The 26077-nt window shown below is 45.4% G+C and overlaps 1 protein-coding gene and 1 long non-coding RNA gene across 3 annotated transcripts in view; one reads left to right on the top strand and one right to left on the bottom strand.

Moving 5' to 3' along the window:
* FGF12 (fibroblast growth factor 12) overlaps positions 1-26077 on the bottom strand; it is a 216919-nt gene that overhangs the window by 101887 nt on the left and 88955 nt on the right. The gene's annotated exons all lie outside the window — the stretch shown is intronic.
* On the top strand, positions 9236-18533 carry LOC148222666 (uncharacterized). The gene is made up of 4 exons (XR_015805737.1): positions 9236-9410; positions 10723-11568; positions 11986-13525; positions 17251-18533. It is a non-coding gene; the product is annotated as an uncharacterized LOC148222666 (long non-coding RNA).

Here is a 26077-nt window from a genome sequence, read left to right as displayed (position 1 = left end):
ACCTTACTGCATTTTGCTCGGTTTCTGTGCAGGGTAATTCTGTTTACAATGCATGAGTTTGTATCTATGTTTGGATGCCTAATAAGAATTCACATGGCCACTTTAAAATATGCTATTCAGAGAGGGAGATCTGGCCCTAAAACAGCAGCAGAGTACAAGAACTGGACGGCTTTCTGGGCTGTTCTCGCACAGCTGAGCTTAGAGCTGACTTGGCCTTTTAATAAACACAGAAAAGCCTGCATCACCTGATTGCTATATTGAAATAATTCATTTAATGGGCCCTTCACTCCCCTTTTTACCTTCAAAGATTCAATTACACAATATTTGCAACTCATCACAAGAAGTATTTATTAGTTTAGCTGGTGCCTTTCAAACTAACTCCAGCCTGGGGAGAAGTCGGGCTGTCTAGGTGTTAAAACGACGGGCAGGTATGCAGTTGGCAGACTACAGAATGAAACCACTATTGCAAAAAGCAGGCCAAAAGCAGCACCAACACAACAAAACCAACTGCAGCCTAGAAAAAGAAATAATTCTACTAGGATTTTATATATTCACATATATATTTTTTTTTTCGTTTTTAAGAGAAGATTTTCTACTTAGCAGGAGCTTTTATTTCTCCTTGTTGACTTGTCACCTATATGAGGTGGAGGCAGGGCAACACAAGAAAGCTTCTCCTCACGGAAGGGAACTGTGACTGTCTAGAAATGAAAGCATTGTGAAGCATTTTTCTTCAAGAAGCCTCCTGTATGGATGAATAGACTTTAGTCTCCAGGGTTCTGGAAGCACCTGCTGGGATCATTTCCCTGAAATGCAGCCTGAAAAGGAGCAGTAGCAGGGAGCATCTCAAACTGTTCCCACATATAAAGAGAGACCTGCCTGCAGACAGGTCAGTGCCTGTCCCACAAGCCAGAGCCAGACCTGGGGCTTGTTCAAGATGGGCTTATCGCAAATCTGTTTTTATCACCTCACCCCAACAGTCCTGTTCATCAACCATTCTGTCATTGCCTTCCCCAACAGGATCAGGACATGAAAAGCTGCTGTCCTTGCAGTGGCTTCCTAAGTGGCAGCAGTCCAAGAGAAAGGGCCTGCAAACACCTGCCCAGTGACAGCTCCCACACAGCACTTCAGTCATAAGGGCAGTGCAGGGAGGAGGCCTTGCTGAAGGATCTCCCATCAAGGAGTAATGAAAGGATGGACACTCTGCTTTCAGGTCACCTTGTGCAAGGCAGAGCCAAGAGCACAGCCTTGCTGAGCTGTTTGCATACAACCAGTTTCTCCAAGCTTAGAAACACCCACCTACACATCTGGAAAGAAAACTCAAATATCTTCTGGCCTGTACTAGAGCTGCTGAATTTAAAAAAACAGGACAGACAGCTTCCTTCATTTCCTTCCTTCCTTCCTTCCTTCCTTCCTTCCTTCCTTCCTTCCTTCCTTCCTTCCTTCCTTCCTTCCTTCCTTCCTTCCTTCCTTCCTTCCTTCCTTCCTTCCTTCCTTCCTCCCTTCCTCCCTTCCTCCCTTCCTCCCTTCCCTTCCCTTCCCTTCCCTTCCCTTCCCTTCCCTTCCCTTCCCTTCCCTTCCCTTCCCTTCCCTTCCCTTCCCTTCCCTTCCCTTCCCTTCCCTTCCCTTCCCTTCCCTTCCCTTCCCTTCCCTTCCCTTCCCTTCCTCACTGGGCTTCTCCCAACACCTAGCAACTCCCTGCATCTATTTTCCTAGGGATTTTTCACCCATTGCTACTTGTCAAATAGCCTTAAGCCACAGGAAGTATGAGAACCCAGAAGAGAAAAGAAAGCATGGACTTGAGATTTCACTTCAGGTCTTACATCTGCATTCACAGTGTGTCTGCAAAAAGACCACATCCCTTGTGCTTTTAATGCAGAGCAGGAGCTTGAAGTGAAATAGGTGGAATAGCTACCACTGAACAACCCCACTTGTGAGCCTGAGGCTGAACACACACATCATGCCCTCCTCTGTCTAAAGCAGAGACTCAGTTCCCAGATCTCAGGATAGCGGTGCTTTCAGGAACAAGACAATTCCTACTCTTCTCCCTAGAAGAGATCAGCCATCCCCAGATTTGTCTTTAAATCCTATTTGATGACAACGTGTAGCCCATTTTGACCTACAGTTTCAATAATTCCAGAGATACCCAGGTCCCACAGACACTGAACATGGTTGTGACTGGATTTATATGTCACCTGCATGAAGGTGGTGTGGTCTGGGTAGAGAGGGGAGTGTAACCCCACAGTGCAGCTTCAGGCCCAGGGTCCCCGAACCCCTGGGCTCAGGAGGTCTCAGAGGCTGCCCATACTTTTCCCTCTCCCTGGGAGGAAGGTAAACTCCTCATGTTGCAACCATGAAGCCAGACATCAGTTTCAACCACAACAATTTTCATGTGTGTCAGGAAAAGCCTTTCAATTTAAAATTTCCATCAAGTTGACTTTGCTGAAAGTCAGAGAGATCCTTCCTGATTAGATCTTGGCTGAGGCAAACCAACCCGATTATGTGATTGAGAATGATAAATAGGAGGGAGGGAGAGTGAAACCCCTATTGTGTTCTTCCAGCAGGGCTGTGGGATCATCTGCTCCACAGCAGGTCAAGGCTTGGAGATTGAAGAAATCCACCTCCTTAATGCACCTTTGTGTCACTGGCATAGGTCAAGAAGGGGAGGAAGGGCCAGATGCTGTCAAGAGAAATACCAAACTTCCTCTTGACCTGTAAATCTGTCTATCTGCACATAATGGATTCCAACAGACCTAAAGAGGCCATGGAAAGTTCCCTGACCCCAAACTTAGCTTGTTAGCCTTTCCAGGCATCACCTTCATCCAGCCTCCAAATCCACAAGCCCAGGATTTACAGCCTGAGCTAGGTCATATCTCAATCCTGCTGGTCAGCAGAGCAATGCTTCACTGGGGCAGCCCATTGCTCTGCCACTCAGCAAAGGATCCTTCCAGTTTGGAGAGCTTGGAAGAAAAGCAGCAACTCTGACAAGACCTGGTACTCCCACTGCCATCCAGCTCTGCAGTCCAAGAGTGCTGGGACATTAATCCTGCCCTAAAGATGCCTCTGAAGTTACATGCATTCAGATTGCATCTTACTTTAAAAACCTGCTTCTACTGTGTACTGCAAGGGCATATTCAACACTAAATGTAAATGTGAGATTACAGCTGTCATGCAGCCAGGACAAAGTTTGAAGACTCCCTCATCCCCCGTTGACCTAAAGTGCTGGGTAAAATGGATCTGGGTGAATGTATTGCTTCCCCCATAAACCCCTGGCTTCCAAGCACCTCTTGCTATTTGCATTGTAATTTATTTCCCTCTCCAGCAATAAATCAACTCCTCTATCTCTCCAGCAAAATGAAATCCCATGTCCTTTTTCCCCGGACTCTCAGAGCTGCTGCAATCCAGACACCAATAAAGATATCAGTGGTCTGGAAGGAAATCTGAGTTTGCCAAGGATACAAAGACTAATGCAGTAGTAATTAATGATCACAGTAAGTCTGGTGAAAATAAACTGAACTGACACAGAAACTGAGTTCATAGAAACAAGTTTCCTTTTAACACAGCCACATCAAATCTCTGAGGATAAATTGTGCAGTGCATATTACTTCAAGATTGGGCAATTTTTTTTTCAGAAAGCAGTGACTTTTTTCCAGAAAGCCATGAAAGCTTTTTTCAGAAAGCAGTGACTCTGGGAAGTGGGAAGCATGAGAGATACAGCTAAGAGGAGCTTTCTGCACAGAACTGCAGCTAGGAGAGCCCAAGCCCATGAGTGCATGGATGGAGCAACAAGGAGAAAAATAAGCAATGCTCATTTGTACCAAATTTGTACAAATATATTTGTACCCAGTGCAGCAAACACCAGTATCACAAATCACGAAATCTGGTTACCGCACTTCAGAATGGGCAGAACAAAGATGGTCTGAGGACTATGAAAAATATGGATATAGTGAAAGACATGAGCAGTTTGGTCTCTTGGTCGCAGTAATAGCACATTTACATAGATTCACATGGGGCCACTCTTGAAAATGCTCTTGGTACTCGCCTGTATTTAGCCTATTAATACCATGGCCACTGATAGTTTGGTGCTGCTGAGAATCTGGCCACAAAAGAGAAATGGTCGAGAGCCTCGGTATCTAAGAAAAATGACAGAGAAAACTTAGCCCTGACTGATAAATCTCTCACCTTTCAGTAAGAACATTTCTGAAAGGAGGGACTGTCTCAATCCAGCAAAGTCAGAGTGAGATCTGGAGGCTGTAAGTCAAGGCAAGGCTCATGTTTATTGTTAATATCAAAGGTAATTCATCAAGAGAACAACATGGCAAGAGTTGTGATGGATTTGCTATCATTTCACCCTAAGAACCAACCTCTTTCAAAAATAGATGAGCTGATATCACAGTGCATAGGGTATAAGGGACCCTGAAGAAGTCACCCTTGTACCGAGCCAGCAGAACCTTCATCATCACTGACAAGGCTGGTCTGATGGTCCGATCTCTGATCAGGTACCTGCAGCACTGTAAATCCCACAGCTCCCTTAGAAATGTAGCTCTCTACTACCCTCAGCTGCAAAAAGCCTACTTCTAACATCTAGTCCAAATCCTACTCAGCTACAAGTTTCTTGTCCTGTTGATTCTGCCTGCAGCACAGGACTTACTGGGCTTGCTTGGTGCAGTCCTGACTTGAGTTATGGTGGCAACCAGACTCACAATCACAACTGGTCCCTTCTGCCTGGCTTCTGACCCTCACTGCGCATCAGTCAGTATTAGAGCTAAGATGAAGGGAAAACCACTCTGCAGAAAATCTTTCATTCAAAGTTATGTTTCTTCCCCACATGAAATGAAAATGAGATCTTCTGGAGCTCACTATGACATGCCAGACATGCCACTGATGTGGTAGAAGTGGTGGTCTCACCACTGTCCACACCAAGTCTCTGCTTTTGCAGTAGGCAGAGCAGTGGCAGGAAACTTGGCATTGAAATCCCTGTGCAACATGCTCTTCTGAAATGATTATTTCCTTTCTCCCTTGTATGGTTTTGATAAAGCGGCATTTTTCAAGGGAAAAAAGCACCTCTCTTGATTGTTTGGCTACTCCTTCTGGATGCATCCATCACAACCTCCCAGCCTGTACCACTCACATGTGTTTCTCTAAATTACAGTCCCTGCCTTTTCTGCTCTCAGACTGCTGAACTCCTGTAAGTGCCTAAAGGAGAAGATGCAATAGCTGTTCTAATCACTTTCTATGGCTCTTCTAGGACTTTGCAAGAACAGCTTTTGGACATGGGCAACCCCATTTCCTTGCATCTTTTATTCATGACCTCTCTACAGCTTCTAACTTGGACAAGGAATTCCTGTACAGTGTGATTTCTTTCTTCCTCCCTGGCCATGCTTGCCTGCCCTCCCCCTTCATATGCACATTCTTTTCTCACTTCAGGGACAGAGTTAGCATCCCTTGGGTCTCCATCAGAAACAGAAAAAAACATTCCATTAAAGGGCTGCTACAAACTGGTCACTGATTGGACCTGGTGTCTGGAGACTTCCCCAGTAAAACAGTGGAATTAAGCAGAGAGAGCAATGCCTTCTACGAGTTACAGGCAACAGACCCTGCTTACCCATAAAGTCATGATCTAAAGAATTCCCTGCTCAATGCAGCTGGGTCCTACAGGATGACAGGACAGGATGCACTGAGCTTCCCTTTCTATTCCCACAAAGAAGGCTGCAAAGTTGGAAATGTTGCCCTCCCACCAGCCCATGGGCAGCATCAGCTGCCTCCTGTGGCACCCAGCATGATGTCTATGGCTTATCCTTGCCACCTGCCCCCAGAGCTTTTACAGGAGCCCATGGGCACTCCTGCCCCAGCACAGGGGCAAGGGGCAGCCTCCGATAATGAGAGGAGCTGGCAAAGTAGCCAGCAGCAGTGCAAGAGATGCTGTAGAACTGCCAAGTGTTGTCAGATATAGGAAACTCACAATTAGAGCTTTCATCTTTCATTATGATTGAATGTTCCTGCTCTAGTCTGTTGGAAATACCATCTCCTGAGATGCTATGGGCTCACTGAAGTGCATGCAAGGTAGTACAAACCACATTTATACCACCTTGCATGAGCGAGGGGCAGGGTATTAGTATTTTCTTTTGGCAGAAGCTTATACAAGCTGTGCTTGGCAATTGGAAAATGCACAAGTGTGGGGGTGAGGAGCCTGAATTAAAAGCCACTTAAGTAGGTACTTGAGTAATTATTGGGAGGCATCTGAAGAGACATTTTTGTCAGCAATTAAGGAGAACATGGCTTTGTGCTGGGTTCAGGTGGCAATATGGCAACAGAGATCCTCAGCACTCCATGGAGAGATGACCAGCTATCCATTAGCCGCAGAGGTGTGTTGGGATTTTCTGCCCAAAAGGCATCCTTCAGTCTTGAAAGAAGGCCAGAACAGCAAAGGGGCTGAAATCCTAATACTCTTACAGCTCAGATTTTCTGCACTAGGGAAAAGGAGGCACAAAATTATTTTCACAGAACTGCCTAGTTCCTGAGATAGCTCTTCTTCTGCAGAGTTAGGCCCCACTGACGTTTCTGTCTTCCAGAGGCCCTGTTTCAGCTCCAGAGGCTCTGTATTCCTAGGCAACCTCTCCATACAAAGGAAGTGAAACAAAACATGCTGGGCAGTTCCAGCTTGGAGGAGGGTTGGCTTGTGCTGCCTGTCAGTGGCTTGGACAGGGTAGCTGTGATCTGGTTGCAAGGATGCTCTCTCTCCCCTAACTCGTTTTCAGAAGCCTGATGCAAGCTTTGTTGCTCATTTGTTTGGCTCTGGGAAGCCTTCTGTTTGCTAAAGAATTCCAGTAATACATGTTCCCTTCTCAGTGTTAAGAGGCAAATCTATTATTTCTTCAGTCCATTAGAGTAGGTACTTCTAGAACTCAGACACTAAACTAGATACTTCTAGTGCCTCTAATACCCACTTCAGACCACCTCAAATGCTGTAAAATGTGGGGTACAAGAAGGTGCCCTCAGATGAAAAAACTGATTTGACAGGGAAGTGACTCAGAGCTACTTTTAAGTCTGCACTGATGAAGTCGGGCACTTAGGAAATGAAGTGTGTAGATCCACCAGGGCAGTGTCTGTCTCCTCATTAAAGATGCAGGTAAAGAAGCTTGAAGACAGTAGCAGTAAAAGGAGCATATGCAACTCAAACATGTCCTTGTGAAAGAGCATAATTCATAGACACTTCATTACCTTCAACAACTTTGAGGTCCTTGCTTATTCATCAGCAAGTCTTAGCTGCCTTGAGCCAAAAAAACGTGGGTTGGGATTATCAAAATCTACATTAATGAAACAAACTTCCAGATCTCACTGATGCTCCAGGGATCTCCCCATAAGCTCCAGCGTCAGCCCCTTACACTACCAATGCTCTGTGTGGTGTGTACAAGAGATCCCTGTGCAGCAGGCACCAGCTCTCACCCCAGTTAAACATGCCAGACTGACTCCTATGAAGCTCCTCATGAAAAAAAATAGTTGGCATTAAGGAGGTAAACTCCTCCTTAGCTAGGCATTTTTTCTAGAAAAGGCTACATGCTACTCCCAGCCTTGTTATTTGCACATGGATAGCTCCAGCATTTATTGCAATTCTCTCCCTTTTCTTCCTTGATTCCTGGGACAATGTAAGGTCTGAAAAGCCTTCTTTCTTTTTTTATTTATTTAATCATTTGACATGGACTCTGTCAGCTTAAATTTGACCCAGCTTTCCAATTTTATGGGGAAATAAAAATTGAAAAAATATAGAGAATTCATAAACCCTCAGTCAAACAGGAAATATGCCCACAATATTGTGCAGCTTCAATGAAAACTTTTCTTCTTAAAACAAAGGATGCTCCCTTGTGTTGTTTGAAACCCTGGCACTAGAGCAATTAAGAAAGTGAAACTGACTACAAACTAAAGCAGAATGGACATGTTTCATAGATCTTCATTGCCCAGGCAGAAAGAAATGTAAACAGGGCATAAATAACAGCAGTCAAAGGACAGATAAGCTGAAGGACAATGCTGGCACAAGAGGAAACAGGTAGAAACTGGCCAAGAATAAATTTAGACTAGAAATTAGACATGGTTTCTAGCGATCAGAGGAGTAAGACACTTCCAACAGGACCAGTGGGCACATTTCTGCTCTCATTCTGCTTCTTCTGTTCCAAGGAGGCTTTTTGTGCATATTTGAGAAAAAATTATGTGACACAGCCTGGAATAACATGAGCCAAAAGATCCTTTCTCTTATCTGTAGCACCAATACTTTTGGTCTTTCAAAAAATCTCTTTTTAATACTCTCAGAATGGGGAGACATTTGATGTGCATTCAGTAAGGTTTTTGATTTAACCTTTGCTAATTGATCCATCTTAAAATATATCTATACTAATAGCCTTGCATTTAATTGATGAATTGAAGTAAGCAACAACAATTATTGAGTGTTTTTATTTAGTGGTGCCATTAAATAAAGTGAAAGCAAATAGGATCCCATAAAATAGAAATGGTCTTATCTAAGAGTTGTTAGGGATGCAGTGACAGGAGTGCACTCAGTTAAGTGTTTATATTGTTACCATCATTCAGACATCAGCTCCAAAGCTTATCTAATTTGAAAGCCACTCCTGCAGATCTTTGCTATTGATTATTGCAGCCTGCAGAGACACCACTCTCCACAAACTCATTCCAGAATAGGGAAGATGTCAGCTCCCACATGTGGGATCCCCTGGCCAGCTGGTACCCACATCTGTCTGCACAGGTCTTTTCTGCTTGCTGGATAATTTGAGGATACCCAGCATCATCTGGGAGAGGAGGATTCTGTTGCCAGGGTGAGATAGGAACAGATGTACTCTCATCTCTTCACCCCACATCTCCCCTGACCAAGATTGCTGGTGTCTCGACTTAGCTGCTACTCGGCCTAAGTGAAACATATGTTTATGTCTGTAATTTCTGCACTGAACTGCTATAGTGCCAGTTAATGTTGTTCAGAAATGAATTGCTGCTGCATAATGTACAGAACAACAAATTCACATTAGCTACATATCACAAATCAGATAATTACCAACCAAGATATTCGTACGCGTGTTCAACCTCTTATACGATGTAATAGGACACTATCAAAGAAGAGCTCACATTACAATGACAGTTTTGGCTTCTAGCACTTTGGCTTTTATTGTAATAAATGCTAATTTTCTGATTTTTATCTGCTCCTCCCCCCCGCTCCTAGTGGCATAGGAATTATGATTATGCCAGCTCTAAAACTAGACTGCCTGCTTTTAAAGCAGTCTTTCTGCTTGATTCATAAGCACAGCACTGAAGCATTTGAGACACAAACACTGCAGATCACCCTCAATGCCAAGAGAAAGCACCAGCCTGACCAACTTCACTTTGACTGCCACCAGACCGCCAAGTGACCACAGGTGCGTACCCTCCTGCCCACTGCCAGTTCCTCCATCCATGACATCAGGGTGATGATACTGCTTTTGTGAGCCTTCCCCGTGAGAAAACTTACAAAGACACTTCCCTGGGGGCAGATGGATTTCAGGGTGGGATTTTTCACGAAATACAGGCAAGAGGTGCTGATGGAGGGGGCCCAGCTTTCCCCATGCTCGCACAGATGGAGCTGTGAGGAAGGGCTCCCGTTTCGGAAGGGACTGGCACTCTTCAGCTGACAACTCTGACAGCGTCCCCTCTGCTTGCAGATCAACTCCTCTGCACCTCGAGCAGAGACCCCATGAGATTTCGCTCCCCTCTGTGAGGCCATACGGAGAGAGCTTGGCACAGATGCTGCAGAGCAGCCTTGGCCCCTCAGCCCCTCTCGCCCCCTCATCAGCTTTTCCATCATGTTTATAGGACTCCTGTATTCTCACTGCAATAAATGACAAGGTTGCTTTACCAGGGCTTTATTTTTCAGACCCAAAGTTCTTCTGCCCCCAGAACCATGAGCTCAGCAGCCCAGAGGCAGGAGAGATAGAGGTGCCCCACCAGGCAAGCGATGGGGACCGACTAAACCCACCCAAGCTCACATTTCCCCAGGGCTGCAGCCACAAAACCATTTTCACTGCTAAGAGACTCATGGGCATCAGGAAAGCCCTGTCCTTCCAGTGTGCAAAACAGGGATTAGTCCTGCAGCCTTCATCCTGCTCTGGGGAAACATCAGGGCTTCACAAAGATGTTTCCCACTCAGATCCTTTTCCATCCTGCATAAATAAGTGAGGAATCCAACGACAGCAGCATGACTAGAGTGACTGTGCCTCACAGGGTTATAGGATTACAGCTCTCAGCACATACAATTTCAGAAAATTTCCAGGCTTTTTTTTTTTGTGCATGTAAGGAGAGTGAAAAATAGTAAAATACAGTATAGCACCAAGTTGTCTTCTTTTCCTACAATGAATTAAAAAAAAAAAAGGAAATCAATAATGGGGTCACAGAACTATTTTATTTTACTTTAAATTAATCTTGTTCCTTTCCTGCATTATTTAACCCTTGAATGGTTAGTCTTCAGGAAACCTCAGAAGGTTGTAAACTTCCCCCTGTCTCGGGGGTGGAGGGAATTACAAACTATCTTGGAATATATCTCTCATGGAAAAATTGGAAATGCAATTAGGTAAAGTCTTGAAAGAAAGTAAAGCTCCTCAAGCTATTAATTTATTTTGGGGGGAAGGGGGGAATTTCTAAAATTGGTAAAATAATTAATTTTGCTTTTAAATCCAATGTTATTTTTTATTTGAGGGCATCCTGGTCACTGCTGCACCTAGGCCAAAGCTTTCCCAGTTTTATTCCCAAGGGCCTGTGGATTGGAGCAAGCCTATTTTCTTCCTTTTGCATGTGGAATAGTTTGGACTAGGTATTTGCAGCTGAGATTGGAAGGGACTCAATTAATCCCTGTTATGATGAAGGTGAACAATCCCAGGGCACAAGGATCTCCAGACTGACACACAACAGAGGGGGACGGCAGCCAAGTACAGGAGTAGGAAAGGGAGAGCACTGCCACACAATGTGACCAGACCACACCAGAACTACTGCTGAAACTGAGCAACAATATAAGAATCAACAATTAAATGAGAAAAAAACCAAACCAAACCAACTTTGGGTTTCTTTTCATCAAGTTACAATGTTGCCCCCCTGGGGCTGACCATCTACATTGAGCCACAGTTAGTGGTACCCTACACAGGAACGTGCACTCTTTGTGCTGTAAGAGATGCTGGACGTTCTCAAGCAAACCCACAGGGATTTATGAAAATTAGGATAAAATTCACTGCCTACTTAAATCAGTCCAGACTGAGTGTGCAGCCCTGAATTTATATGGGAAGGACACCGCTACCGACTCTAATCTTAAACTACGCCTTTCTGAAGCGCCGCTCTGCCTCCCTTTCTTTATTTCCGTCGTGCTCAGGGCCTGCGAGCGCTCGCCCCGAAGGCCGCGATGCCCAGCAGCGAACACGAGCCCCATGGCGGCGCTCCCCTCACGGCCCGGCGGCTGCGGAGCGACAGCGCCGCCTAGCGGAGCCGGAGCTGCGCCCACCGCGGGCACCGGCCCCGGGAAAAGGCAGCGGGAAAAACGGAAACAACAAAAAGGTAATTAAAGAAAGGTAAGGGCGGAAGGGAAAACATATAAAAGGAAGGAAGAAAAAGGAAGGGAAAAAAAAGGGGGAAACAAAGAAAAGAAAAAGGGGAGGGAAAAAGGAAGAAAAAGAAAGAAAACGGAAGGGGGAAAAAGGGAAGGGGGGAAAAAAGGGAAGGGGGAAAAAGAGAAGGGGGAAAAAGGGAAGGGGGAAAAAGGGAAGGGGGAAAAAGGGAAGGGGAAGAAGAAAAAGGACGGGAAAAGAAGAATAAAAGGAAGGAAAAGAAATATGGTAAGAAGGGGAAGAAATAAGGGGGAAGAGGGGAAAGGGTGAAAAATTGGGGAGGGAAGGAAAAGACGGGGAAAAGAAAATAAATGAAAAAGAAAAAAGCAATCCCTAAACACTGAGGATTTTTTTTTTTTTTTACAAGGACCTGAAAGGCCTGTATTAATAAACCAGGACTTCTGCACACAGCAGCCTCTCACAAGGCGCAGCGGGAGCGCTCTCCTTGCACAGGTGCTGAGCCGGGCATTCCTCCGCTGCCTGCAGGGCAGGGGAGCTGGGGCTCCCGCACGCACCAAAGCTACCCCAGGACACTGCACCAGGGACCGGGACTTCCTGGAGGCTCAGCTGGAGGGAAATGGAGCTGCTGGCAGCCCGAGATGCTCCTCTGAAAGCCAGAGTTTAGGGGCAGCTCCCACGCGCTGCCCGCAGACCCGCAGCCTCCGGCGCGTCTGTGCGACAAAACAGGGACAAGCGCTCGGGCTCAAGGGTGGGGCTCTCTGCTCAGCAGAAATTTGAAATACACCACTTCGGCTTACGCTCGGAAAAGCAGTGTGGCCTAGCAATGGGTGAAAGGAGAGGGATGCTCGGCGCGCAGAGAGGAGGGGCGGCGGGGTTCGGCCGTGCAGGACACTGCCGGCGCCCCACGGCTCGCGGGAGCGCCGTGTGCCCGCGGCAGCACTGCCACCTGGTGCTCAGGGACACGCTCACAGCCACACACTCACGGCCACAGCGGCCCCAACTCACACCAGCTGCGGCTGGCACCGAGGCCTTTCCAAAGGCAGCGTGTCCCCAGCTGTACCGCGGCTCTGTCCCTTGCCCGGGGCACCGCCCGCTCCCAGTGAGGTGCAGCAGCTCCGCGTTGCTCTTAGCAGGGCTTTCCTCTCCACGTCAAAAGCCTTGGCACTCGTGGCTGCTCTGCAACAGAAGCGCAGGTGCCCCGTGCTGCGGGTGGCAGGTTAATGAAATTATCTGTTTCACCGTCTCCACGTTTAAAAAAAAAATTTAAAAAATTGCATGCGGTTTGACTAGTCCATTGAATTTGTGGTATTTTACAGTGGTAGTTTAAAAAAAAAATTGGAAGAACTGAAAAGAAAGAAAATTTACTTCTCTGCACGTCAAATACCTGCCTGTTCTTTTATTGACAAAGCTTTAAGTCTTTTTAAAAGTTAAAAACAGAGTGTATTTTTTTCTGTTGGACTTTTGGACTAAGCATGACAAATCTCCTTCCTTCTCTCCAAATTTTTTGGCACTGCACAAACCCCCAGATATGATATTCTTCCAGCACTAAATTAAACTGCTTTTCCCCTTTGCACCATGCAGCCTCTGTGCTGTGTACCTAGCAAATCCAAGTACTAGAATTGCTTGCTGATAAATGTAAAGGTCTGTAAATGACACTGGAAATGCCCGTTTACTTCCACAGATCTTGCTCTGCTTTACAGATCTCAAAAATCTGAGTGCACCTTAAGATCACCTTCACTCCCTGCTGAAAATGCAACCAGCAACAGGGCAGAACAAACCACCTGTATAACAGCACAGAGCAGCACCCTGCAGTGTGCCTGCCACACTGGCCAGGGGACAGCACTGCGAAGGAGATGGGGACTCTCGAGCAGCCAGAGGCAGCCAAGTCAGAAGCTGACCAGAGCCTTGGAGTGGGTGTCATTAAACTCCTTGGCCTTGGTCTACAGGTAATGAGAGAGAACAAATGGGTTCAGTGCTTCTTTCCACCCCTTATACACTTCCTTCCCCTCCTGCCTGGTCCTGGTCACTGCAATCCAGAATTCACTCAGAAGCAGGAGGCAGCTGCCTAAACCTGAACTTGCAGTTTTTTCACACACAAAATTTACAAGGGAGGCAGGTTTTGCACCTTTCCCATCTGTTTTAGCACAGTCATCCTATACAAAGATGAGAGAGGGGAAGCTTAGGTTCTGCACTTAACCTGCCTGAATATACATCCAGCAAAATCTGGGGAGCATCTCTGGGTATACTGCCAAGCTGTAAGGGACACCGATCACACAAATGTACTAACACATCAGCTCTGGATATTACCACCTGCAGGGTAATGTAGGTGCACAGATTACAAAGAAAAACATTAGCTAACTAGCTTGGCCTTAGCTGTACTGCTTGTTCATTTGTCTGCAAGCAAGTTGTGTTCATTTGTCTACTGCTAGATCTGTTATTCATAGCTATTTGTTTATGTTGCCTTGAGCAGTTCTGCTCGGCCAGTCATGCAAGCCCAACATTTGTAATTTCTCCTATAAAATAGGAAATTAACGTAGGAAAGAGGTTGCATACAGCTTTCCACCACAGCATTAATGTCAAGCACTCCATTCCATTTTAACGGAATAAAATGGGTTTTGCTGTACTGGCTCACCTGGGAAAAGGAAATTTCCATGGTTCTCTTGGTCCCACATCCTGACCCCACAGCAAGAACTGAGAATAGATCACAGGTGCAAATCTTAAGTTGTTCTTTTCTTTTCTCCCTTCAGGAAATACAACTATTCAGTATTTTTTCTTCAGATGATCTTTAAAACTTGCAGAAAACAAACAGAAAAAAACTCACAAATGCAGCTATTCCTGTCTGAATACCCACTTCTCCTACTCAGAGAAAGGTGTTGGGTATTGCTTTAACTAACCACAGAACAAGTACTGAAGAGCCTCAGTTTAAATGAATTTGTGTTGTAAAAAGCAATGCCTTTACTGCTGTCTGCTCTCTGACTGGGAAATGCATTACAAAGTGAGAATGTAGCAGTCACTCATATTTCTGCCCTATTTAAATAAATCTTTGAGGTTACCTTGCCCAACAAAATCACACAGATAGAGCCCATTACTTCTAATGCATCACTGCTTTCTCTCCTGGGTACTATTTTCCTTCCCAGTATAGCCTGTTTATACAATAAGGCATTTCCTACCCTAGGAAACAGCTTTTGCAGTGTCATTGATCACAGCAAATAATAAGTACACACAGGATGCTGCAAAGTCTCGGTGGGCCAACACCAAGCTCTCCTCTTAGCAATTGTTCCAATAGATTTTGTTTTGAACAAGGTTTTGTAACAGCCAGAACAGCCTCCTCTGTGTCTGCAGCACAGCCCTGGGCACAGAACAGGTATAAGATTAACTCCTTTTGGAAAAAAAGACTCAACAAGAACACTGCTAGTGTTCTACCTTGTTAGTTTATGCTATGAGAAGAAAAAGGTTTCTGTGGGATAGTTGCATTTTAGAAGACTCTTCCCATTTTCTTGGTACAAAGCATTCCCAGCCAGTGCCTGTTACACCAATGTGAACAGCATGAGGTGCAGCCACTTTTTGCTGGAGCTGAACCCTGGCTCAGGCACATGATGCCCCACCAAAAGCAAGAGGTGCAAATGCTGGTCCTACTCACACTGAAATCTGGGCAATCACCTCGGGCTTACAGAGGGACAAGCCAACCCCCACTCACATTTCTCCTGCTGGCAGACCCAGTGCCGTGAGCTCCTGCACCCTCGCCAGGGACCCAGCCCACAGCTGGACATGGCCCCATGGGCCAGTGTCACTTCAGCAGCAGGACTCTAGGCACAATTCAAACCAGCCTTCCTAGGACTCATTCAGGTAGGAACCACAGCGAACAGAACTTTTTCACGTCTTGAATACAAGCTGGCTGTGGGCTTCCCGCTCCTCCTCTCACCTTACAATACCTGAGCTGATGGTTTCTATCTCACAGCAGGGAAAAACGTGTCCTGCAGAGCAATAAGCCCCTGGTTCATCTGTGTGTCTACACAGCTGGAAAAACATAGGTCCAGGACAGCTTCGCTTTTTGCAACACAGTGCAGCAACCCAGGCAGGCTCTGGGGGTCCCCGGAGGTTCATGCTCTGTGCTCGTTGCTTCTGTGAGCTCACGGCAGGCTGGCACAGTGCTGCAGCTCCCCCCAGAGCTGCCTCCCCTTGGGAAGTGGGGTACCTGGGAGTCTGACAGGCTCTTGAGGGGCTCTGACCCAGTGTTCCAGCATGCAGCAAGCACCTGTCTCACTGCCACGGTTGTTTTCCTGCGGTCCCACAGGCACCTTCGTTCAGCCAGTGAAAATTCAAAATGACTCTTAGTGAATAATTAATTGTCCTCATCCTGAATCATCTTTAATGAGTGAAAAGGTTAGAAACCTGCTGGGCACAAGAACATGGCTCCATGACTGGAGCACAGCTGTGCATTTTGCATTTCTGCACGTGCTTCTTGGTAGAGATTCTGCGGCTGCAGGTTGAAATCCCTGTGCATTATCTCTTCTTGGGACCCAGAAACCTGAAAGTGCTGCAGGAGAAATGTTTGTTTTCCCTGAAGATGTCATATGCATCACAAACTGGGCACAGAAAATGCATTTACCTGTGGAAAAGGCATTTCTGAGATGGGTGCAGGGAGAACAGTCCAATGAAAGAAAACCGGCTGAGCTTGGCAGATATATTAAGTGACTTCTGTTTCAGCACAGGTATTTGGAGCTCCCTGAGCCACATGCCCATTTTCAGGGCGCCCCAGGGAGAAGGGACTCTCTCTCAGCCACCCACCAGCTGCCATCACTGCACTGGTTCTGCAAAAGAGGGTTAATCTGTCCCTGCCACCAACGCAGCAGAGTGCATGGCCCATTTATCCTGCCCGGGCTGCCGCAGCGCTGCCAGCTCTGCTGGGGATTTGGCCGCAGCCTGAGAGTCCGAGGCTTAGGGGAGGGCTGATGAGGGGTTCCAAACCTGCGCAGCATTCGAGCAGAGGCAAGTGCTCAAACGGGAGCAATGAATTTCTTTGCATCTTTAGAAGATAAGATGCTAATTTAAGCAGCAAAATCTGCCTTTAGGAGCTCACCTTCCCTACCCAGTGCTGGGCTTGGAAGGTGACGGCAGCAGCCCCAAAGGCTATAGGAACAGAGGGCAAACTCACTCCAGTTCCCACCCACGTGCAGCTCCCTGCAGCCACGGGAAGCATCGAGGGGATGCTGTGGCTCCTCATTAAACCAGGATAAGGAAGGAAAGGCCTTGGGCACAATTACCTTAATGAAGCTGGCAGCTCTGCATGCTAACAGCACCTGACGCCTGGGGTTTCAGGCACAGCTGCACAAACACTACCAAAAGCACTTCCAGACCCCTATAAAAGCATAAGCACACAGCAAAGCAAATACCTGCCTGAAAGAAGCCTGGATACCCACACTGCAGAGCAGGTGGTGAGTTTGCCTCTTAATTAAGCATATGTTCATGGAAAGCATCTGTGCACTCTGTGAGAAGCCTCAGTCTTTCCCTGCTTCTGCAGAAAGTGGCTATCCCTGCCAGCAGCTGCCTCCCAGCTGGGTAATGATGTGGGTGGCATTGGCCTTAATGCCACAGGAGACCTGCGTGGTGCTGGCAGACAGCACAGACAGCAGTCAGAAGGTGAATGGTGTGTTTCTTTTTAAATTTCCAGCCTTCAGAAAACACCAGTGACTTGCAGATGATGCGGAACTGCAAACTACAGAGGAAAAAAGCGCAGTGACTATTCTGGAGAGCAGAGAGAAAAGGAACACATGTTCTGCCTGGCACACGTCTTCTGGACACGGACTTTGTTTGTGTTGCGCATGGCTGCAGGTCAGGCTGGCGAGCTCAGGTAGCACTGTGACATATGGCAAGGAATGTTTTAAAGCCATGGCTGCTCCCACCCTGCTCAAACCCCGTTTGTAGGCAGGAGGTGAGGAGGCTGCTCCTGCATGGGCTGAGCGAGCCGTCGGCAGTGTTTGATCGACTGCCTCGCTGCAGGATTTTCTGTTTCGTTATGGAAATATACCAGGACACATTCAAGTTCAGTCTGCCTGCCACAGGACATTCTGCAAAACTGGCTTCATGGGTTTCTCTTTCCTGATCGTCACAGGAATTCACCACAAATACTCCTCACCTGCATCTCTGCTCCTCATATTTAATGTACTTTCATTCCCTACACTGATATGTAGGTATTTCACAGTGTCAGGAATAAGCCAAAAAAGCACAGAATTTTGTACAAGTGATTCATTCTGATAAACACACATAGCACTTTAACAAGTACCACAAAAGCACATTAAAGTGCTCTTTTCAGTTCCTTATTTTGTTTCACTGCATGAATATTACACTACTAACAAAAACCAACAAGTAAATAAAAGGTGGAGAACATGGGCTGATATTTTAAGGCTGTGGATGCCTCCAGGTCTATCTGTCAGTCTGTATCACTAATTTTCAAACTTGCTGAGGCTTATCATTAAAGGAAAAAGCCCACATATGCATCTAAACTAGGCTGTAGTTTGTAAAACTATCTATCAGATTTGGATATGTACCTCCTGCAAGTTTCAAGAATAAATAGAAATTGAAATCCAGTAAAGAAACAGTAACCCCAAAGTTAAGAATATTTTATAGAACAGAATTTTGCCACGCTTTTCTGTCATGTGAAAATATCTGACATTCCCTTCAAGTGGTAGAAGCTGGGCACGTCAGGGGCTTGGCTGAAAATAGCTGGGTGCTCAAAATTTTTCTATTCTGGGGATGATCACATTAACTGGAAGAATACTAACTATAGTCCAAGACAGAAGTAATCCTGATGTTTCTTATGGGATATAAGTTTACCTAGAAAGTCCCATGGAGTATGGGTTGAGATGGAATGTTACTGAACCTAACTGAAGGTATATTTGAACTATTGGCAGGCACATCTAACTATGATCTATTTATTTTGAATGAGAAAAATAGCAGGAGAAAAAATCAAAATGCTTGAACTGCAGAATCATTTATACCAGCACACTGGCTCCTATGGGTATGTGCTTATGTGACAAACATACCAACACTGTTACTGCTGCTGGACCTAGCTAGATTAAAGAAAATATGCAAACCTCTGCTCTGCAAATCCCCAGATTCACTACAAACAACCTAAAGGGAAAAAAAGAAGACTACTACTATAACAAAGGCGGGGAGAGGTACCAGTCCAGCGATTATGCACACTCCAAGAGGCAGCATCATTGTGAGATGTTACAAAGGTGACTCAACCAAGCAGGGGGCAGAGGAGGGGCAGAGCCCTAAGCTGGAGCTCCAGGCTTTGCAGTGCGAGGGACTTGTTAGGTCTGAGTGTCTGAGACTCCAGGGAGGCTGTCACTGCTGACTTATGATCATTCAAAGCAGCATAATGCAATAAGACTTAAACAGAGAGAGGTGCAACCACCACAACTGATGGGGCAACAGCAAAGTCTCTCTTGTAACCAGGAAGGGCCAATACGCCCACGTAGCCCTCAGACAACAAACGTGCCCTGCTCTCCTAATGGGACTACTCAGAGTCAAGGGAGTTCCTACCCCACCACAGCACCATCCCAGTCTATCTCTTCTCCCATTATCAGCCCCTTTTCAAAGGACTCCAGGGAGTTGCCAAGAGCTGCAGGTCTGACAAATATCCTGCTCCTGGGGCACTGACAGAACTCTCCTCTGTTCTGTGTGCCGCTCAAAGGACTGGACCACACAACAGATACCCTGCACTCCTGTCTCTCCAAAACATATCCCACCCCTGCCCAAGATGGGGAGGCCTTTCTGCTACCAGGCTTATGACATAGCCAGAGAGAGCTCACCCAGGCACTACAGGCAGTGGGAACACATGAACAAACACATACACACTCACCTGCCATTCATTTCCTGACAGAGTGCAATTTGTAAAGCACCACTGCTCCTACATCCTCAAACATTTAGAGAAAGACTTCTTCCATCAATAAAAATGCACCCACATTTTGACAGAGGAGAATTAGATATAAAAAATACCCCATAAAAAGAGCCTTCTTTTTTCTGAAGAAATGTCACCTTTTCTCCAACGGACCAAGATGTGGGGGTTTTTTTGTTGGTTTTTTTGGGGGGTTTTTTTTTGTTTTTTTTAGGAAGTTACGTTGTCATGGGGTAAACCAGACCCAAACTGAAATGCTGTCTTCTCCCAGCTCTCCCCAGTGCATCATACACTATGGCAGCAGTTTCTAAAGAACTTTTTGAATCTTTGGGAGCAAAGCCAGAGAGCATCCCCCATGCCTTGCAGACTGCTGGGCTCAAATTATTTAGCGGATTATCTCTTTATGATTAAAGGATTTTGGCTCATGTTCAGAAATGTTACAGTCTTTCCCATGAGGGGTCCTGTTTACTGAGCTATATCAGCAATTGATGCAAGTGTAAATGCTTGGAGAAAGAGGGACTAGACACTAATTTGGATTTGGTCCAGTATACTCCTGAGAAAAGCTGCCAGGCCATGGTTGGTTTGGGCACAGGTTGGCCACAAAATAAAAGAGAAGTACTCATGGACTTGTTTTTTATCTCATCAATGCATTTGTTTCCGGAATTATATGAAAACAAACAAAAAAAAAGCCTCATGTCCAGAAGGGGCATAAGAAATAATTGATTCCAACAAAGTCATAGAATTGTAGAATATTTTGAGTTGGAAGGGACCCATAGGAATCATTGAATCAAGTCCTCAGGGACCTTTGGATAGAAACAAAGGAAAAAACATATATTTGTACTTCTGATGCATCTTTTCTTAACTCAGCAGCTGTTCTACATAAATATTTATCCTACAACTCTGGATGCTCTGGAAGAATACAATAAAACACCATTTAATGAGTTTACTTTAAATTAAAATCAAACTATATGCTGCATCTACCCATCTTACCAGAAGGACTTTGAAGCCTCCCTCACAAAACCTGGCAGAGGTGGGGCACAGCTGCTGCCCCTTATCCTCTCAGTCTTGTCACAGCCCAGGGGTTTTCTCTGCAAGGCAGGTCATGTGGGGAGGAGGAAGAGGGCTCTCATGCTCCAGAGCACCAATCTTCCTGGCTAACACTTTTCCAGCCCTAATGGGATGGGATTCATAGCACTGCATTCCCTGAGCTTAAAAATAACCACTGAAGGTGGTTAGAAAGATTTATGCCTTTCAGCAAGTATCTTGCTTCCTTCCAGGCTGTGTATGAGCCATCTCCTGACACAGCACAGAAACATGTTTATTTTAGGAACAGAGTGTCGTCACCCTTTTCACAAAGGCCATCCTAAACCTGATCAGGTACCTTTTGTCTCAAATGCCAGGCTGATCATGCAGCCCCAGTGGCCAGAAAGCTCCAGGCTGCCAGCCTGGCCAGGTCTCCACAGCTGGGAGCAGGTTGGGGTTTTGCTGGGATAACTACAGTGCAGGGTAAGTGCAAAGACAGCTAAGTGACCTTGGTTTGCTTCACCATGTGGCCAAATGAGGCTACTTGTGAGAGTCTCCACCTGGCATTTCGCATTTGTAACCATTTTGCCCTTCCAGGGGGCAGACAGGGTTCCCTTTAAGATTCAGGCTGTGTGCTGGTGAGTGCTCCGAATGCACGAGAACTTGCATTTCCAATGGAAAATGAAAAAGCCTGAGTCACCATTTTATCAGGTGCTGAATAAGAACAAATTTATTTTTTTCGTGCCTATAATTATATGTTTGGAAGGGGCTAGAACAGCTCTCAGAATGAGGAGGGAAGATGCTTGAGTGAGCTGTGCTAATGGAGAGGGCCTTTGGTTGGACAGAGCAGGGGGAAGAGCAGTGCTAGGGCCAGCAGAAACTGATGATGCCTGACAAAACATGTTCTGCTTTTTCCTTTCCAGAGTTCTCCCTCATAGCACAATAAATCTTTGTGCTTTTGGAGGATCAGGAAAACTGGGCAGCAAAAAAAACAAAGGTTTTGATTGGCTTGGGGAACTTTTTGGAAAGGATACCACATTCCTTTAATTTAACAAGTCTCAGCCCAAGCCAGGAACAAGCAAGTGAAAAGAAGAAGCACCTTCTCAACTTGATTTCATTAACTTTCCAGATTTCCTAGCTAGCAGATAGGCCAGAATTGACATACTTAATGTCTAATCCCTAGAAATTGTTTCTTCTCAACAAGGAGATAGAGCACAGAAGAACAAAATACACTGCTGGTATCATTCCTAACGTTGTATCTGTGCGTTTGTTCTTGGCAGTTCAGTGCCTGCCACACAGCACGACCCCTCCACCAGGAAGCTGTCAATACTGGGAAAATTGAGTTTACTCTTCATGAAAGGCCACAGCCAATAAGCAATCAGGCAGTATGTGCTCTCCATCCCATCATTAATGACCCAGGGGATATTTGTCTTCTGTACACTGCCCTGGCTCTCCCACCTCTGCAGCTATAGGTCTGAGTCACACTCCAGACTGGAAGGTACCTAATCTTTAGATCTGACTTAGTTGTACCTCAGGATGGAGAATATTTCATGAGCAATGAATGCAATTTGAATGTCACCAGCAGTGGGGCAGTGCCCCATTGCTTCAAACCCAGGTACGTGTGAGTAGCTGCCAAAAGGGGCAATTCCACCCATTCCTCTTCCTGCCTCAGGCTACACCTTTCTTGCTGATTCCCTCCTGACAACAGCAGCACTTGTGTAGCCACATGATGACTCAGGTAAGGCTGGTTTGATTAAAAACAATTCATTTTTAATATACCAATAGTAAGAATAGGTTAGTTTCCCACTGGCTTAATCCCCAGCACCAGCATCGGGAGGGAATGAGAGTATTGACCTCAGAGGCTGGGTTCACAAGCTCATTCCCTTCTCTTACCCAGCAGTGAAGCCACTGAGGAACCTTGAGACCATGCTGCTACAAAAAGGACTGCAAGTCAGCTCAAAGATGCCGTGAGCTGACATGCCCTTCAAATCACTAACCTGAACCAGGTTTCTCAGCTTCCCTGAAGGGAATACTCGAGAGACTCATCCATCTTACCTTTTTAATTCATCACATGTTTAAAACAAAGCAAAATGAAACAATTCCACCTTGTCACAAATAAATGTCCCCTGTGAGGACAGGTTTCCTCAGGAGGGTGTAAAAAACTTGACAGATGAGAGCTGTAATCCTTTGTGCACACCTGGAAACTACTTAAATATTACTATGGCCATATAAGAGTCTATAGAATTGCCAATGAGATCTGACTCTCTAGATTGCATGATCAACAACTTAGATGAAAGAATCTCTTTTACGTTTTGTCAAGTGGACTTGAAAAGGAAGCAGAAGGGAATAATCATTCTCAGCCTTTTAACAAACACCTGAAAATAGAGAGGTAAGAGATGAAAGGATATAAATAAACATATTACCAAATTAAACTTCCATGGGTAATATTTAGACATCATAGAAGCTGGCACCTTAAGGAGCAGAGAGAGAAAACAGATCAGAAAAAGACAGAAGTCTCCAACAGTCTGTTCTCAGATGGCCATTTCCAGTGGCAATCATGCTAATTGCACACACAAATTAGGCAAACGATCACGAATGTGTTTTTCAAAATCAAGCCCCATTTATGTTAGTCTCACAAGAGTTTCCAATCAACAGTTTTCAATTGCAAATACAGAACAGTTTAGTCATCAAAAAGCAAAAGGATGAAGAATGTACTGAACATGAAAGGAAAACAATTTCTTCCCTCTCTTTCCCATACTTCTGTAACCAATTCCTTCTGAACATTTAAAAGATCATTTTCTATTGACACAAGACATAAAAATACTTTGGTTTAATGAGCTCTGCTCATCTCAAAATTACAGATAAAAATGTAAATGTACAATACAGTACTTCAAGTAGCTTTGAGGGGGTTATTAGCAAAGTATGAACATGACTATCAATCATCAGACATACTGACTGATACTAATGTTTTTCATGGGAATGTAAATAATTGTTTCGAAGCATAGTATGCCCCTTCATCATTAAAATCACTTAGATGTTAACACCTAGCTTGAGCAATGAAAAATACAATCAGCTTTCTTTCTCTGAATAAGCACAGTTTTAGCAAATCACTTAAGCACGGGCTTAAAATTAACTAGCTGATTGAGGTCACAGCCCACTTTGCCTATGCGTTAGCACACTGCTGCAGGTAATATAGAGAGGATAAGCAAACCCCAAACAACGGTGAAAAAAACCCCTTTTTCCTCTGAAATCTACCTCCTAAGACACCACCATTAACCTTTAGTGTGCAGAAGCCATTAAGACTAAGCCCTTTAGAGAGCCCTGTGTGCTGTTGCTGATTCAGCCTTAGAAACCTTCACTGAGCAAGGCTGGCTTTGGAGGAATGGAAGGACAGGGCACTTGTTATCCTGTCACTGAGCTATTCCAGCTGCTGGCTGGCACTTGCTAATGCTGCAGGCCTTGGCTTACCAGGTCATACTTAACCCTTAGAAAGCAATTGCCTTCATCTGTTTCTCTTAATAGGCAGCCAGCATATTCTCCCTGGCAAGCTGCACTCCTACTGAACATTAAATACTTTTACGTGAGAAATTTGTAATGCATGTGCTTTTAATGGGAGTTTACTGAATGGCTGGGAGTCTCAAATGCCTCTTAAAGCACAAATGAGGAATTTCAACTGTACTCTAAAATTCTCATGGTGCATCTTCTACTTAAAATCCTAGCCCCTTTTCCCAGTTCCAGTGTACAGACAGAGTAATATTAAACAGCTTTGAGACTTACAATCCTTCAGTTGTCCACACAGGTCCTGGGTTAGTCCCACAGGTACTTTGCAAAGAAGGCAGCATTGTCTCTACACTACAGCCAGGCAGAGGAAGGTGTGGTGGCACCCAGGGTGGAGTTATGTGCAGGTACCCACAGCCTAAATGTCAGACTGAGCAACTCTCCTTGGCTTTCCCTACACTCGGTGGAGATCTTCTCAATGCAATCAGTGGGGTTTAAGCTGCAGCTCATCTCACTATGCAGATGTATACTAAAACAGGAGTTGGATTTCCATGGTCCTTGTGGGTCCTTGGGATATTCTATGAAAGGAGCTCAGTTACACCCCAGGTATCCTGGTTTCTCTCCTCTAGAGAGAATGTGTAGAGGATCTAGAATCTAGAGGATGTGAGGGGCAGCATCTCACATCCGAGTCAAACCAGCTCCCCCACTCTTGCTCCATGGGCAGCCAGCTGCCAGCACAGCTCATCAGGCAGAACAGAGCTCAAAGCATCCAAAAGCTGAAATTGTGTCTCAAGGTGATCCCCCACGCTTCGTCACACACGGAGTTTCCGGCAGGGCCATCCTCACCTCCTGATGCGGCTAAATGGCTCACTGAGGCTGGGTCCACCCACAGCTTGAGATGCCACTTTAAGCACAAGCTTGTAGGGACTGACAGCTACAGAGCTCATCATTTGGCTACAACAGCCTACTCACCAGCCTGCTTTCCTTTCTGTACCCCACATGACAACTGCTGTCTCTCCAGCTGAATTGACTCCATTGGTTTTGAGCCCCTGGGTTAAAGAAAAGCAATGCCTTACTTGAGGCAAGTGTGTGCTGTTGTGCTTCTCTCATTGCAACAAGCATTTACTAGAACTGCAAATGGTTTAGAGAGAGGTAACAAGAAGATCCAAGACTCTTCAAAACTGTGAGAGACAGCTTAGCAGGAGTATGCTTGTGGTCTCTCCAATCACAAGTAGATGGGGTCTGTTATTCACTATCTCGTTCAGTACTGGTCTGTGCAAAGCATCAACCCAAGCTAGCAGGAATCAAGTTCAAAATACAGAAAAAGAAAGGCTTCTTCATGTAACAGGTCTGGGGAAATCCTTTCCACAGGACACTATAATGCTAAAAATGTACATGAACTCAAGGGGAGACTGGTCAAGTACACAGAAGAGAAATCCACTGAGAATTCTTATGTACTTTGAGCCATGTCTGACTCAGATAATTTTCTAAGCTGAAAATAGCTAGCAGCTGGGAGAGCATTTGGGGGACAGATCATATTTTCTTACTTTTTCCTAATTGTTTGATGTAGATGGAGGAAGGCTGTTGGGCTAGATAGTCACTTTATTCTGGCTCAGATTAATTGCTCTCATATATTTCTGTTAAGTGTTACTACTTCCCTCTATCTTTCTATTGGTAACTTTTTCAGAGGTTTCCTTTATTTTTTTTTCCAAATAATTCTTTCCAGGCTACACTAAACCCAGTGAAGAGCTGCCTCTATAACACAACACCATTGTGGATAAAGCAGAGGTGAAGTAGGGAGTAAGAAATATTGGCACTTAGTCTCAAAGCTTAACGAGTCATTATAGAAGTGCTAAAACAGACGACTGTCCTTTGGCAGTTAGCGGGGCAACATGTGCTCGCTGAGTAACAAGCACATCATTCCTCCAACGTTTAATCCCAGCAGCATTTTACCAGCCAAATGAACGAGAGTCTCATAAATAATAGAGATTCAATGCCTTTGTCTCCTCCCCAACAGTGTGCTGTCCTCCCCTTCTAAAGACCAGGAGCAAAGAAGCAGCAGGGAAAATCTAGT

This window comes from Sturnus vulgaris, chromosome 10 (assembly GCF_052056855.1).
Source record: "Sturnus vulgaris isolate bStuVul1 chromosome 10, bStuVul1.hap1, whole genome shotgun sequence".
In the NCBI taxonomy this organism is placed as follows: domain Eukaryota; kingdom Metazoa; phylum Chordata; class Aves; order Passeriformes; family Sturnidae; genus Sturnus; species Sturnus vulgaris.
The sequence above is the reverse complement of the archived record's forward strand: the minus strand, read 5'-3'. Positions and strand labels throughout refer to the sequence as shown.